We start from the raw sequence: 16,315 nt of genomic DNA on the forward strand, positions 1-16,315 counted from the left end.
ATACATCAGTATGTATTATTTCCAACAAGTCAGTTGCTCGCTCCATTGTTCCAGAGAACGGAGTCTTAGTCATCTTGCCCATGAGGCATGGTTCGCAAGTATCAAGTGATTCATAATCAAGTGATTCCAAATGCCCATCAGCATGGAGTTTCTTCATGCATTTTTCACCAATATGACATAAACAGCAGTGCCACAAATAAGTTGCACTATCATTATTAACTTTGTATCTTTTGGCATCAATATTATGAATATGTGTATCATTATGATCGAGATTCAATAAACCATTTATATTAAGTGTATGACCATAGAAGGTTTTATTCATGTAAACAGAACAACAATTATTATTTGACTTAAATGAATAACCGTATTGCAATAAACATGATCCAATCATATTCATGCTCAACGCAAACACCAAATAACATTTATTTTGGTCCAACACCAATCTCGAAGGTAGAGGGAGTGTGAGATGGTGATCTTATCAACCTTGGAATCATTTCCAACACACATCATCATTTCGCCCGTAACTTGTCTTTGTTCATTTTGCAACTCCTGTTTCGAGTTACTAATCATAGCAACTGAACCAGTATCAAATACCCTGGGGTTACTATGAACACTAGTAAAGTACACATCAATAACATGTATATCAAATATACCTTTCACTTTGCCATCCTTCTTATCCGCCAAGTATTTGGGGTAGTTCCGCATACAGTGACCATTCCCTTTGCAGTAGAAGCACTCAGTTTCAGGCTTAGGTCCAGCTTTGGGTTTCTTCACAGGAGTGGCAACTTGCTTGCCATTCTTTCTTGAAGTTTCCTTTATTTTCCTTTGCCCCTTTTCTTGAAACTAGTGGTCTTGTTAACCATCAACACTTGATGCTCTTTCTTGATTTCTACCTTCGACGATTTTAGTATCGCAAAGAGCTCGGGAATCGTTTTCGTAATCCCTTGCATATTATAGTTCATCACGAAGTTCCAGTAACTTGGTGATAGTGACTATAGAACTCTATCAATCACTATCTTATTTGGAAGATTAACTCCCACTTGATTCAAGCGATTGTAGTACTCAGACATTCTGAGCACATGCTCACTGGTTGAGCTATTCTCCTCCATCTTGTAGGCAAAGTACTTGTCAGAGGTCTCATACCTCTCGACTCGGGCATGAGTCTGAAATACCAATTTCAGCTCTTGGAACATCTTATATGCTCCGTGGCATTCAAAACATTTTTGAAGTCCCGGTTCTAAGCCGTAAAGCATGGCGCACTAAACTATCAAGTACTGATACGTCTCCAACGTATCTATAATTTTTTATTGTTCCATGCTAGTATATTATCAATCTAGGATGTTTTATATGCATTTATATGCTATTTTATATGATTTTTGGGACTAACCTATTAACCTAGAGCCCAGTGCCAGTTTCTGTTTTTTCCTTGTTTTTGAGTTTTACAGAAAAGGAATACAAAACGGAGTCCAATTGACGTGCCAATTTTTGATGATTTTTTATGGACCAAAAGAAGCCCCCGGAGTAAAAGAGTTGGGCTAGAAGAGTACTGGGCCATCCATGAGGGTGGGGGGCGCGCCCTACCCCCTAGGCATGGGCCCCTATCTCGTGGACGACTCGGAGGCCCCCCTGACGTGAGACCTACACCAAAAATTCCTATAAATACAGAAACCTCCAGAAAATAACCTAGATCGGGAGTTCCGCCGCCGCAAGCCTCTGTAGCCACCAAAAACCAATCGGCGCCCTGTTCCGGCACCCTGCCGGAGGGGGGATCCCTCACCGGTGGCCATCTTCATCATCCTGGCGCTCTCCATGACAAGGAGGGAGTAGTTCACCCTCGGGGCTGATGGTATGTACTAGTAGCTATGTGTTTGATCTCTCTCTCTCTCGTGTTCTTGATTCGGCACGATCTTGATGTATCGCGAGCTTTGCTATTATAGTTGGATCTTATGATGTTTCTCCCCCTCTACTCTCTTGTAATGGATTGAGTTTTCCCTTCGAAGTTATCTTATCGGATTGAGTCTTTAAGGATTTGAGAACACTTGATGTATGTATTGCGTGGGATACCCGTGGTGACAATGGGGTATTCTATTGATTCACTTGATGTATGTTTTGGTGATCAACTTGCGGGTTCTGACCTTGGGAATCTATGCATAGGGGTTGGCACACGTTTTCGTCTTGACTTTCCGATAGAAACTTTGGGGCACTCTTTGAAGTTCTTTGTGTTGGTTGAATAGATGAATCTGAGATTTTGTGATGCATATCGTATAATCATACCCGCGGATACTTGAGGTGACATTGGAGTATCTAGGTGACATTAGGGTTTTGGTTGATTTGTATCTTAAGGTGTTATTATAGTAGGAACTCTAGGATGGATCGAACGGAAAGAATAGCTTCGTGCTATTTTACTACGGACTCTTGAATAGATCGATCAGAAAGAATAACTTTGAGGTGGTTTCGTACCCTACAATAATCTCTTTGTTTGTTAACCGCTATTAGTGACTTTGGAGTGACTCTTTGTTGCATTTTGAGTGATAGTTATATGATCCAGTTATGTTATTATTGTTGAGAGAACTTGCACTAGTGAAAGTATGAACCCTAGGCCTTGTTTCCTAGCATTGCAATACCGTTTACGCTCACCTTTACCACTTGTTACCTTGCTATTTTTATTTTTTCAGATTACAAAAACCTATATCTACCATCCATATTGCACTTGTATCACCGTCTCTTCGCCGAACTAGTGCACCTATACAATTTACCATTGTATTGGGTGTGTTGGGGACACAAGAGACTCTTTGTTATTTGGTTGCAGGGTTGTTTGAGAGAGACCATCTTCATCCTATGCTTTTGTGATATCCTGGCTTATTAGGGATGATAGACTACCCATATCAATAAGGAATTCCTTATTTTCCGGGAGCCCATTCGGAAAGAACTCCAAAGTTAAGCGTGCTCAGCTTGGAGTAGTTTCAGGATGGGTGACTGACCGGGAAGTTGCTCCCGGGTGTGCATGAGTGAGGACAAAGTGCGCAGAAAAGACTAGTATTGATCTGTGAGGCCAGTCTAGATCCCGCCAGGAGTAACGACCACCGGCGGGTGTGTCCGGGGCGTTACAAGTTGGTATCAAAGCCGACCCTCTCGGTTACACGGATGTTTGCGGACAGGTGTGCGGTCATGTTGTGCATGACGTTTGTGACCCGTCGTGGCACACGGCATGGCACACGTGCCGGACTGGAAGCACAGACGCATGTGCCAAGAGGGAACGTTCCTGTGGCCCGACGAGGACGTCGGTTCCTCTGAGTGGGGGTGTATGTGATATCCTGACTTATTAGGGATGATAGACTACTCATATCAATAAGGAATTCCTTCTTTTCCGGGAGTCCATTCGAAAAGAACTCCAAAGTTAAGCGTGCTCAGCTTGGAGTAGTTTCAGGATGGGTGACCGACCGGGAAGTTGCTCCCGGGTGTGCACGAGTGAGGACAAAGTGCGCAGAAAAGACTAGTATTGATCTGTGAGACCAGTCTAGATCCCGCCAGGAGTAACGATCACCGGCGGGTGTGTCCGGGACGTTACAGCCTCCCACCGATTGATAAACCTTAGGTCATCCACTTGAGGGAAATTTGCTACTGTCCTACAAACCTCTGCACTTGGAGGCCCAACAACGTCTACAAGAAGAAGGTTGTGTAGTAGACATCAAGCAGTTTCTGGCGCCGTTGCCGGGGAGGCGAGGTAAGCGCCACTAACACCCCGTCAACTAAGCAGTTTCTGGCGCCGTTGCCGGGGAGGTTAGTGCTTGAAGGTATATCTTTAGATCTTGCAATCAAATCTTTTAGTTTCTTGTTTTATCACTAGTTTATTCTATAAAAGAAAATTACAAAAAATGGAATTGAGGGTGCCTCATATGCTTCATCTTTTTAATATCTTTCATGAAAATAAGGATTCCGATAATTGTGCTCAATTGCTAGAGGAAGAATGCATTATAATGTTTGCCACTAAATCTTTGAATGATGAGCATGATTGCAATGTTGTTAGTATGAACTCTTTGAATATCCATAGTACTAATGATGATTGCACTAGTCATGATGAAAATGTCTCTTATAAGCATGTCAATTTTCGTGGAGTGCATAGAGTTTGCAAGTACACACCAAATAGGGAAGATAGATTTTGCAAGAGGCATAAGTATTTAGAAACCAAATGGTTGCAAGAAAGGCTAGATGTTTGTGCTGAAAATTTAAATTTTCGTAGTCATCCTTGTGAACTTTGCAATGAATGTGGTCATTTAAATATCCAATGCAAATTGTTTCATGATTGTATCGTGTCCAAAAATTGTGATGACTTGATTTCCCTTGCGCATCATAATGAACTTAGTTTGCTTGTGGATTTCCCTTGCGCATCATTGTCAACATAACGACCAAGAGTTCCCAATATCTTCCATACTAGATACATTATAGGCGGTTCCCACGCAGAAAGGTAAAGTTTTTACTCCCCCTCCACCAACATTCACACTCCACAGCTTGTCCGAAACAACGGGTGCCGTCCAACTTTCAACAATCCTGGGGGAGTTTTGTTTAAATTATTTGCGAATTCGTTTTTGATCTTTTGATCATAGGACTGGGCATCCCAGTTACCAACCATTTTCTCATGAATGATGAGCGGAGTCCACTCATCGTGAGAATAACCCACCTAGCATGGAAGATGCTGCTAGCCACTAGTCGCCACATGAGCGATTCGGGCATACAAAACAGATTTATTATTTGAAGGTTTAGAGTTTGGCACATGCAAATTTGCTTGGAACGGCAGGTAAATACCGCATATAGGTAGATATGGTGGACACTCATGGAAGAAACTTGGTTCAAGGAATTTGGATGCACAAGCAGTATTCCCGCTTAGTACAGATATTCTGGCTAGCAAAGGATTCTAAATAGCAAGCACCACATGTTAGAGGATCCATAACAATATAACTTCTATACAAATATACCCAAGCATAACTCATTATGTTGTCTTCCTTGTACAACTTCAACTAATTTGCTCAGGTTTGAAAATAATTAATGGGGCTCACAATCATAGAAGATGTCCAAGATAGTATATTTATATGTGAAATCTCTCTTCCTTCAATATTCTTTCATGAATTGTTCAAGTGACCAATACAAAGTTTGCTAACCTTCAATATATTTACCACCTCTACTTCTTATATGTGAAGACATTACTTCCCATGGGAAAAGCATATGAAACATATATAATTTCAGATTTATGACATTCAAATTATTCAACTATTTACTCATAGGATATAAGTGAAGCACACGAGTAAATGACAAACTACTCCAAAAAGATATAAATGAAGATCAATGAGTAGTTAAATAATTATGTAGCTATGTGAAGACTCTCTCTCATTTAAGAATTTCAGATCTTGGTATTTTATTCATACATCAAGCAAAACAAAATAAAATAAAATGACGCTCCAAGCAAAACACATGTCATGTTGTAAATAAAAATATAGCTCCAAGTAAAGTTACCGATGAACGAAGACGAAAGAGGGGATGCCTTCCGAGGAATCCCCAAGCTTAGGCTCTTGGATGTCCTTGTATATTAACTTGGGGTGCCTTGGGCATCCCCAATCTTAGGCTCTTGCCACTCCTTATTCCATAGTCCATCGAATCTTCACCCAAAACTTGAAAACTTCACAACACAAAACTCAACAGAAAACTCGTAAGCTCCGTTAGCGAAAGAAAACATAACACCACTTCAAGGTACTGTAATGAACTCATTCTTTATTTTTATTGGTGTTAAATCTAATATATTCCAACTTATCTATGGTTTATAAACTATTTTACTAGCCATAGATTCATTAAAATAAGCAAACAACACACGAAAAACAGAATCTGTCAAAAACAGAACAGTCTGTAGTAATCTGTAACTAACGAAAACTTCTGGAACTCCAAAAATTCTACCAAAATAGGAAGACCTGGATAATTTGATTATTGATCTGATGCAATTTGAATAATTATTTTATCACGTTCTGGTGATTTTTAACAATTGTTTTCGTGAACAGAAAGTTTCTGGAATTTTCAGCAAGATCAAATAACTATCATCCAAGAAGATCCTATAGGTCTTGCTTGGCACAAACACTAATTAAAACGTAAAACCACATATAACCAGAGGCTAGATGATTTATTTATTACTAAACAGGAACAAAAAGCAAGGAACAAAAATAAAATTGGGTTGCCTCCCAACAAGCGCTAACGTTTAACGCCCCTAGCTAGGCATGATGATTTCAATGATGCTCACATAAAAGATAGGAATTGAAACATAAACAGAGCATCATGAAGAATATGACTAGCACATTTAAGTCTAACCCACTTCCTATGCATAGGGATTTTGTGATCAAACAATTTATGGGAACAATAATCAACTAGCATAAGAAGGCAAAACAAGCATAACTTCAAAACTTTAAGCACATAGAGAGGAAACTTGATATTATTGCAATATGTAGAAGCATATGATCCTCTCTCATAATAATTTTCAGTAGCATCATGAATGAATTCAACAATATAACCAGCACCTAAATCATTCTTTTCATGATCTACTTGCATAGAAATTTTACTACTCTCCATATAAGCAAAATTATTCTCATTCGGAATAGTGGGAGTATCATAAGAGACTTGAATATTATAAGTTGTTTCCACATTAAAAGAGTAATGTTCAGAAAAGGGTAATCATAATCATGACAAGTTTTATAAATATAATCATCACTACTTCTTATAGCATAAGTTTCATCACAATAATCATCATAAGTAGCAACTTTGTTCTCAACATAATTGATTGAAACTTCTTCCAAGATAGTGGACTCATCACTAAATAAAGTCATGACCTCTCGAAATCCACTTTCATAAATATTATAAGATTCAACACCCTCCAAAATAGTGGGATCATTACTTCCTAAAGTTGACACTCTTCCAAACCCACTTTCATCAATATAATCATCATAAGTAGGAGGCATGCTATCATCATTATAAATTTGCATATCAAAACTTGGGAGGCTAAAAATATCATCTTTATTAAACTTAGCATCCCCAAGCTTGGGACAAACTAATTGCAACAAATATATTCTCAAAAACATCATCTTCAAACATAGCATCCCCAAGCATGGGCCTTTTCATATCATAAGCATAATCACTCTCATCATTAATAGTATGGATAGCACCAATAGTATAGCAGTTATCATATTCTTCCAAGCAAGTGCCAAAAAGATTTTCAAGATCATAAGAAGTATCATTATCTTCCCAATCATAATCATCACAACAAGCAATATGCATAACGAGATCATCATCAAGTGCATCATCTTCCACAATTATTTTTGATTCATTTTCATGAGGCACAACAATAATAGGAGCAACATTATTTGGGAGAGATATCTGTTTACCTCTCTTCCTTTTCCTTTTCTTCTTCTTCACCACATCATGTGTGGGTTCAATCCTCTTTTTGAAGCTCCTTATTAATGAGATTGGTTGAATAGAAAGCTCCTCCTCGTTACCTGATTCATCATAAGAAATAATAGGAGGATATTGGGAAGTCTCTTCCCTTTCATTAGTGTTCTCTTCATCTTCTATTTGCTTTCTTTTCTTTACGTAATTGGCAATATAAGGATTTTCAATGCAATTCACCGCACAATACATATAAATTTCTTCTAGATCAATATCGAGGAATTTCTCGAGGTTATATTCTGGAATAAACTTAATTTGACGTTTAAATTCTTCATAACCCAAAAGTAGACTAAGTTCATTATGATGTGCAAGGGAAATCAAGTCATCACAATTTTTGGACACGATTCGATCATGAAACAATTTGCATTTGATATTTAAATGACCATGTTCATTGCAAAGTTCACAAGTATGGCTAAGATATTTTAAATTTTCAGCACTAACATTTAGCCTTTCTTGTAACCATTTAGTTTCCAAATACTTATGCCTCTTGCAAAATCTATCTTCCCTGTTTGGTATGTACTTGCAAGCTCTATGCACTCCACAAAAATCGACATGCTTATAAGAGATATTTTCATCATAACTAGTGCATTCATCATTAGTACTATGGATATTCAAAGAGTTCATACTAACAACATTGCAATCATGCTCATCATTCAGAGATCTAGTGCCAAACATTTTATAGATTTCTTCTCCTAGCACTTGAGCACAATTTTCCTTTCCATCATTCTCACGAAAGATATTAAAAAGATGAAGCGTATGAGACAAACTCAATTCCATTTTTTGTAGTTTTCTTTTTATAAACTAAACTAGTGATATAACAAGAAACTAAAAGATTCGATTGCAAGATCTAAAGATATACCTTCAAGCACTAACCTCCCCGGTAACGGCGCCAGAAAAGAGCTTGTTGTCTACTACACAACCTTCTTCTTGTAGACGTTGTTGGGCCTCCAAGTGCAGAGGTTTGTAGGACAGTAGCAAATTTCCCTCAAGTGGATGACCTAAGGTTTATCAATCCGTGGGAGGCATAGGATGAAGATGGTCTCTCTCAAACAACCCTGCAACCAAATAACAAAGAGTCTCTTGTGTCCCCAACACACCCAATACAATGGTAAATTGTATAGGTGCACTAGTTCGGCGAAGAGATGGTGATACAAGTGCAATATGGATGATAGACATAGGTTTTTGTAAGCTGAAAATATAAAAACAGCAAGGTAGCAAGTAATAAAAGTGAGCGTAAACGGCATTGCAATGCTAGGAAACAAGGCCTAGGGTTCATGCTTTCACTAGTGCAAGTTCTCTCAACAATAATAACATAACTGGATCATATAACTATCCCTCAACATGCAACAAAGAGTCACTCCAAAGTCACTAATAGCGGAGAACAAACGAAGATATTATTGTAGGGTACGAAACCACCTCAAAGTTATTCTTTCGGATCGATCTATTCAAGAGTTCGTACTAGAATAACACCTTAAGACACATATCAACCAAAACCCTAATGTCACCTAGATACTCCAATGTCACCTCAAGTATCCGTGGGTATGATTATACGATATGCATCACACAATCTCAGATTCATCTATTCAACCAACGCAAAGTACTTCAAAGAGTGCCCCAAAGTTTCTACCGGAGAGTCAAGACGAAAACGTGTGCCAACCCCTATGCATAGGTTCATGGGCGGAACCCGCAAGTTGATCACCAAAAAAAACATCAAGTGAATCACGTGATATCCCATTGTCACCACACATACGCACGGCAAGACATACATCAAGTGTTCTCAAATCCTTAAAGACTCAATCCGATAAGATAACTTCAAAGGGAAAACTCAATCCATTACAAGAGAGTAGAGGGGGAGAAACATCATAAGATCCAACTATAATAGCAAAGCTCGCGATACATCAAGATCGTATCACCTCAAGAACACGAGAGAGAGAGAGAGAGAGATCAAACACATAGCTACTAGTACATACCCTCAGCCCCGGGGGTGAACTACTCCCTCCTCGTCATGGAGAGCGCTGGGATGATGAAGATGGCCACCGGTGAGGGTTCCCCCCTCCAGCAGGGTGCCGGAACAGGGTCCCGATTGGTTTTTGGTGGCTACAGAGGCTTGCGGCGGCGGAACTCCCGATCTCTTCTGTTCCCCGAAGTTTTTAGGGTATATGGATATATATAGGAGAAAGAAATACGTCAGGGGAGCCACGAGGGGCCCACGAGGGTGGAGGGCGCGCCCAGGGGGTGGGCGCGCCCCCCTGCCTCGTGCTCTCCTCGTTTATTCCCTGACGTGCACTCCAAGTCCCCTGGATTGCTTTCGTTCCAAAAATAACTCTCCCGAAGGTTCCATTCCGTTTGGACTCCGTTTGATATTCCTTTTCTGCGAAACACTGAAACAAGGGAAAAAACAGAAACTGGCACTGGGCTCTTGTAGCGACCCGACCCGAATGGATCAAGTCTCTGTGCTTAAGTGTCATCCCTGGATCGGTATGCTGACACACACAGTACTCGAGGATTTATAACAGAGGTAAATCACATGTATAAAGTAACGTAAATACTATTACCTCAATCCAAATAGCGGAAGTAACAAGGTTGTGGATTCCCATCAACACCAACGACAAAGTTGAGTGTAGAAATCGTAACTCTAACGTATCACTTACTCGTCGTAAGAATCCTGCGACATGAAACGTTGCAGCCCGAAAACGGGTCAGCACATGGAATATGCTGGCAAATTCACACCATAGAGAAATGAGGGACAAAGGCTATCACTACATGCATATATGGCTGGTGGAAAAGCTCTATGGTTATAATGTTTTTGCGAAAGCCAATTTTTCCCTACTGCAAAGGAATAAATTTTATTTAACTGTCATGGTGGTTGTTAAACATTGAGAATGGTTGACAGCATTCTCAATCCCAATTAAGTATCATCATTAACCCAGCAAGATTAATTAAAGTAACATGATGAGATTCACATGATAATCCAAGTACTAGATACTCAAGTTGTCCATAACCGGGGACACGGCTAATCATGATTAGTTTATACACTCTGCAGAGGTTTGTGCACTTTTCCCACAAGACTCGATCGCCTCCGCTTGGTTCTCGCACTACATGATGTTTGAGAAATGGATGACCGAGACACAGTCTTTCAGAAGTGTTTGCACCTTACGATGTGATAGACCGTACCACCTACATCCCCTACATCTGCTAGTCTACCACTGTAAGAGTTCACACAACTTAATCAACTATGCTAGAGCCCATAATAGCTTGCGGCTACACACGGAAGTTTCTAGCATGAATAATCTCATGATCCCTTTGAACCTGGGTGGCGGTCCAAAAGAAAAACAGGCAATCCTGGAATACCCAGGTACCTCAATCCACCCAGATGTGAGTTTTAGTTGCCACCTTAAGTAAACCATTAATTAACAATCTCACATCTGTCATGAATATCTCTCAAACCCAATCCACGTCTACGGGCATAGCATGGCAATATAATAGCAAACGTAGAAGTAACTCCCAAGGGTTTGATAATAAAACAGGTAATAGGTACTACCTCAACTACTTCCCAATACCCACAGTTTAATTAGATCCTAACCATGCAATGTTTGAGGGTTGAATCTAATGCATAAAAACTGGGTATGAAAGGGATATGATCAAAGTGTGAACTTGCCTGCAATGTTGATGAAGATGATTCGCACTCATAACTCTTGATAGATCTACTCGTCACACTCCGGTCAATCTATCGAGAGCAAGCAATAGTAACCACACATAAGCAATCACTCAAAAGATCGAGAAGAACGAAGAAAACAATTCGGAAAACTTCAAAACCAAGCAAATAACTCTTGCGACATAAAACAATTTCTAACAGCACCAAAATTACGTGAATTTGGCCTTATCAGAAAGTTTAGGTCAAGAGCTTCGCTTTGCAAAAAGAATCAACTCAAACGGAGTTACGGAACTTAAGTTATGAACAAAAGAAGTTTGAATTCAAATCTGATCTAATTCAAATATTAAAATTTCAAAAACATGTTTGAGTTGTATTACTGGATAGAGGGGATCATAACGAAGACGTGGGCGTTGGTTTCGTTGGATTTGGACAAACGAGTAAAAAGATGTGGTCGTTTGAAAAACAGGGACTAATCTATAAAAGTAACACTACGGATAGGTCCCTGCCAGAAAAATAAAAATAAAAGAAAAACCTAAAGAACGAACGTTCGTTTTCTAAACCTAACCAGTGAACGTTCTCTAAATAAATAAACCTAATAAAACCGGTTTATATAAAAAAACAAACTACGGTTTTTTTTGAAAACAAACAATAAAACCGTAGGGAACCGAGCGGTTTTGTACCGGTTCTCGCGGATTCGACCGGCGGCGAGAAAACCAACGGCGGTGGCAGCGGCGTTCTCCGGCGAGATGGCACGGGGCTCCGGCGAGGGCGGCGAGGTGGCTCCGACGCGGCGGCTTGGCTTCGGGCGCGAGGCAAGGCGCGGGCGGCGGCGCGGGCGAGGGCAGCGAGCGGCGCGGGTGGCGGCGGGCGGCGCGGCGCGCGGTGCAGCGGCGGCGAGATGCGGGAGCGGGCGGCGGCGTGTCGAGCATAGAGGAGAGGGCCCGGGGCGGCGCTATTTAAGAGGGGGGAGGGGCGGCGCGGTGGCGTGCGGGAGGGGGCAGAGGAGGCCGGGGCGAGCACGGCGAGCAAGGCGGCGCGGCGGCGGACTCGGGAGGAGTCCCGCACGGGGACGACGGGCGAGCTGGGCCGCGGCCTGGCTGGGTGCTGGGCCGGCCCAGTTGGCGAAGTTTTTTTTTACAGAGGGAAAAGAAAAGAAAATGAAAATAAAATAAAATATTATATAGGCATATAATATATCAAAATTTTCAGAAAAAGATTTCCAACAACATGGACATTTTTGTGAAGTCAAATAAAATCCTCACAAATTTACATAAAGCAAAGAGTGCTACCGCCTTAATAGAATCCAATAAAAATTATTTTAAAAATACCAAAATGATTTCAAATTTGTTTCTCTCCAATTTTCTAATGTAGGGAATCATGTTACCCTATTTCTGTATATTTTTATTTTGGAGAAAAATAATTTGAATAAAACTCAAATAACTCCAATATTGAAAAATAATTTCAATGGGACTTTGAATTTAATCCTTTGCAACTCCCAACCCATATTTCATATATTTTGAAGAAGTCATTTTATCTTCTCTCGTGAAAATCATTGAGTTGCATAAAGTTTCAGAATTGGAAATATTTTCAAATGAAATTCAAATATTTTCAATACCCCTTGTCATTTAAATAAATGGAAGAAGTCATGTCATCTTCTCTCCAGGGTTTTTGTGATGAAAAGTATTTGAATTCATGGAGATCATAAAAGCAAAAAGAAAGTTTGGGAAAGTCCTTTTATTCCCTCTCATTTAACTTTCAAAAAGTTTCGAATTCCACTCACCTTCAGTCAATCAATCAAACAATCAACCCAATCTATCTGTTTATTATAACATTTCAAAATTTAGAATTTTGGGATGTTACAAACTACCACCCTTAAAATGAATCTCGTCCTCGAGATTCGGAGAGGCTAGCAAGAAATAGGTTAGGTTTGGGGTCTTCTCAAAATCCATCGATCATCACCGGGGTCTGGGGTGCTACCACCCTTAGAAGCATTGTTATGGTTCCACTAAAACTCGTATACTCCATCCTTATTCCTGACAGTGTCGGTCTTCTCAGATCTTCAGTATAATTCCTTCTCTGGGCTCTTCCGGTGGTGGCATAACCTTTACCACAATTCTTCTGTCCTTTCATCTTGGTAAGGTTATTCCATGACTGGGTCTTCTTAGCTGACGGGTCTGGCGCCAAAACTAAACAACTATCGATATCTCATGGTGGTCTTCCAATTATGGTTTCTCCTGCAGGAAATGGGTCTGGGTTGATCCTCACCGTATAACCTACCATTGGCAAGAGCTGCCTTGTACAAGGGGAAAAATACTTACACCATTCTAAGGTTCAAACAATGTTTAATACCATCGTCTCTCTACTATAGGTAAGTCACTCAGATTTACCATCCCATATAGCAAAGCGAACAATAAGAGTAAGTCGGTATGGTGATCAATCCATCCCGCACCCAAATCATTACCTTGTACATGGTTTAGCGAATCTCGCATTCTAACACTCGGTCATCCTCACAAGCATTGCAGAATTTCTCTTGTCAACGAACTAGGTTCGGACAAATCCATTGATTCTGCAAGCCAAACAAACCTCTATCGTTCCTTCCCAACCCTCAGGTTTTGCGTAACTCCTATAAGATCGTTTGTCGATAAAATCGTAACTTCTTCCAAGATTTTTCCTTCAGCAAGAATGTGCTTGCTTCTTGGCAGGTCCTGGGGCCTGTGGGTTATGGCCCATCTCATCACTTGTAGTTCCTTGAACTTATCATTGAGCAACTGATTATTACTCCAACTTCCAACTCTCCTAGTATTCTTAAATCCATCCAATTGTACTGTCTTCCTTCCTTCTATTGGCACCAAACTAGGACATGATTATTCAGACTCATCATGGACTTCCATTGATCCATATTTCCAACATCATACCTCCTTTATATCCAATAGTAATTTATCTCTTCATCCTCGTGAGATATCCCACATACCGAGATAAAAAAACTTATACTTATGAATTCCATACTCCTCTTCGTGGAACATCATTATCCTTTCCAGGGTCAAGCGTCCTTACAGGGGAATATTGGCCATCTCTGCATGGCACTTCTTCAACTGGGAAACGTGAAACACATCATGAAATCCTAACAGTTCTTCAGGTGACTCCAACTTGTTGGCCACTTCTCCCATGCGCTCCAAAACTCGGTATGGTCCTACAATTCTCGGGGTTAACTTTCCCTTAACTCCAAATAGTTTAACTCCTCGCAGAGGGAACACACGAGGACATGCTCCGTCTCCAATTTCATAGACTACCTCCTTTACATCCAATAATACTCCATACCCTCATATTCTTGGGGTATCCAACATATCAAGATAAAACTAATACTTATTTTGTTCGAAATCCACTTCGTGGAATATCATTACCTTTTCCAAGGGTCAAGTTTCCTCACATGGTACTACCACCTTTAACATGCACAATCTTCCATAGACCATATTTCTCATATCCTCGAAAATGGTCAAAATCTTTCTTCATAGAGTAACAACTCATAAAATCCAAATCAATACCAATGATGCTAACTTTATTGATTCTCAAATTATTACAATCTCCTGCATTCCATTACATGCATCAATCCGACACCTCACTAGTAAAAGAAATGTCCACACTACTACTACTATATTTCTCGTTGCACTCAACTATTTGTCACAAGTCTTCGTCTCCTTGGGGCATTCTCTGGCTAAGTGCCCTGCTTCATCACAACGGAAACATATTACTTCTGACATATCTCGGGGTTTCCTTGCGATTATATAGCCTCCTTGGGTCCTCATCTTCCCTTTTGGGCAATCATTATGGTAGTGTCCTGAATTTTTGCACCTGAAACATGTGATATGACTCGGTCTCTCTTTGTAGAAATTGGGTTGTTCCTGGGATCCAATCTACTTCTCTTCCTGGACTTTTCCGTTCCAATCAGGGCTTCTATTTCCTGTGGGTCATACTCTACTTCCTCTGTCGGGAATTCCACTAAATCCCCGTTCAGACAATTTTGGGAGATGTGTCCTTCTTCTCCACATGAATAGCATGACTTGGTGCAGGGTTTAATTGGTTCTTCTTTGGGTGTGTCCTCCACCTCTTCCTTCATCACAGATTCCTCTAAAAATTTCCATGAGGGCTCTTTTCATTGCTTCTTTCTTCTGCTGGACGGTCCTTTGTACCATGGGGTAGATGTGACACTGAGCAGGGTAGTGGGTAGTCCCTTCACACAAGAAACAAGTGATCTGCCTAGTTGGGCATTCTTCAACTGGGTGACTTCCTTCACAATTAGGGCATTCATCCTTGTGTTCCTTATGGTTGTGTCCTATTCCTCCACAAGGCTTGTATGCACAAGGTTTCTTCACATCCCTTCCATAAGGCTTCAATTTCTGGGACACAAGACGAGATCTTTGTAGAGTCCACTTAAATTCTTTCCAAGTGGTTACTCCTTGCCATCCATTGATGGTTTGGTACATCCTCCACCAAGTAGCAGCACCTCTTTCAAAACATTGAAGAGCATGCCGGGTCATATCCTTTCCGACTATAGGGTTATTCTTCATGTGATCCTCCATGTTCTGAATCCATCGGTCCGTCTCCAACCGACTCATCGGTCCAGAAAATACAAGCTCATCTCCATTCATCCTCTATTGGGTCCATGGGTTTGGGGTGAGATAAGAGAGGTCGAGAGGGATACACACAATGCAAACAATAGTTTAGAAAAGAAAGATTTTATTGTGGCTGTCGGAAAAACAACAAACAAATGACAGCTCACAACGTCGCATCTAACGTAGGTATAACAGGGGTTTGGTCTTCTAAAGGTCAAATATCTTCAAAGTCGCCAAACTCTTGAAGTCTTGTTCATGTCTCCGATGGCTTCTTCCAATCATGCTTGTCCTTCTCAAGTTCTTTTGCCAAATCATCTCTGTTGACACGAAGTCTCTCGTGACGTCCTTTAATATTTCTAGAGTTGCGCTCCAACTTCTGGGTCTCAACATCCCTGACATGAACCATGATCCTACTGTCCTTCAGCTCCTGGCGAGTCTCCGTTATCTCGAGGTTTCGCTTTCCCAGCTTGGCTACTTTCAACTTCTAGGTCATGAGTCCTTCACGAAATGCTTACTTGTCGAATACTGCTTCCTGAAGGTTCATCTTTAAACTTCCTGATGTAATGCTCCAGAT

Source organism: Triticum aestivum, chromosome 7D, assembly GCF_018294505.1.
Source record: "Triticum aestivum cultivar Chinese Spring chromosome 7D, IWGSC CS RefSeq v2.1, whole genome shotgun sequence".
In the NCBI taxonomy this organism is placed as follows: domain Eukaryota; kingdom Viridiplantae; phylum Streptophyta; class Magnoliopsida; order Poales; family Poaceae; genus Triticum; species Triticum aestivum.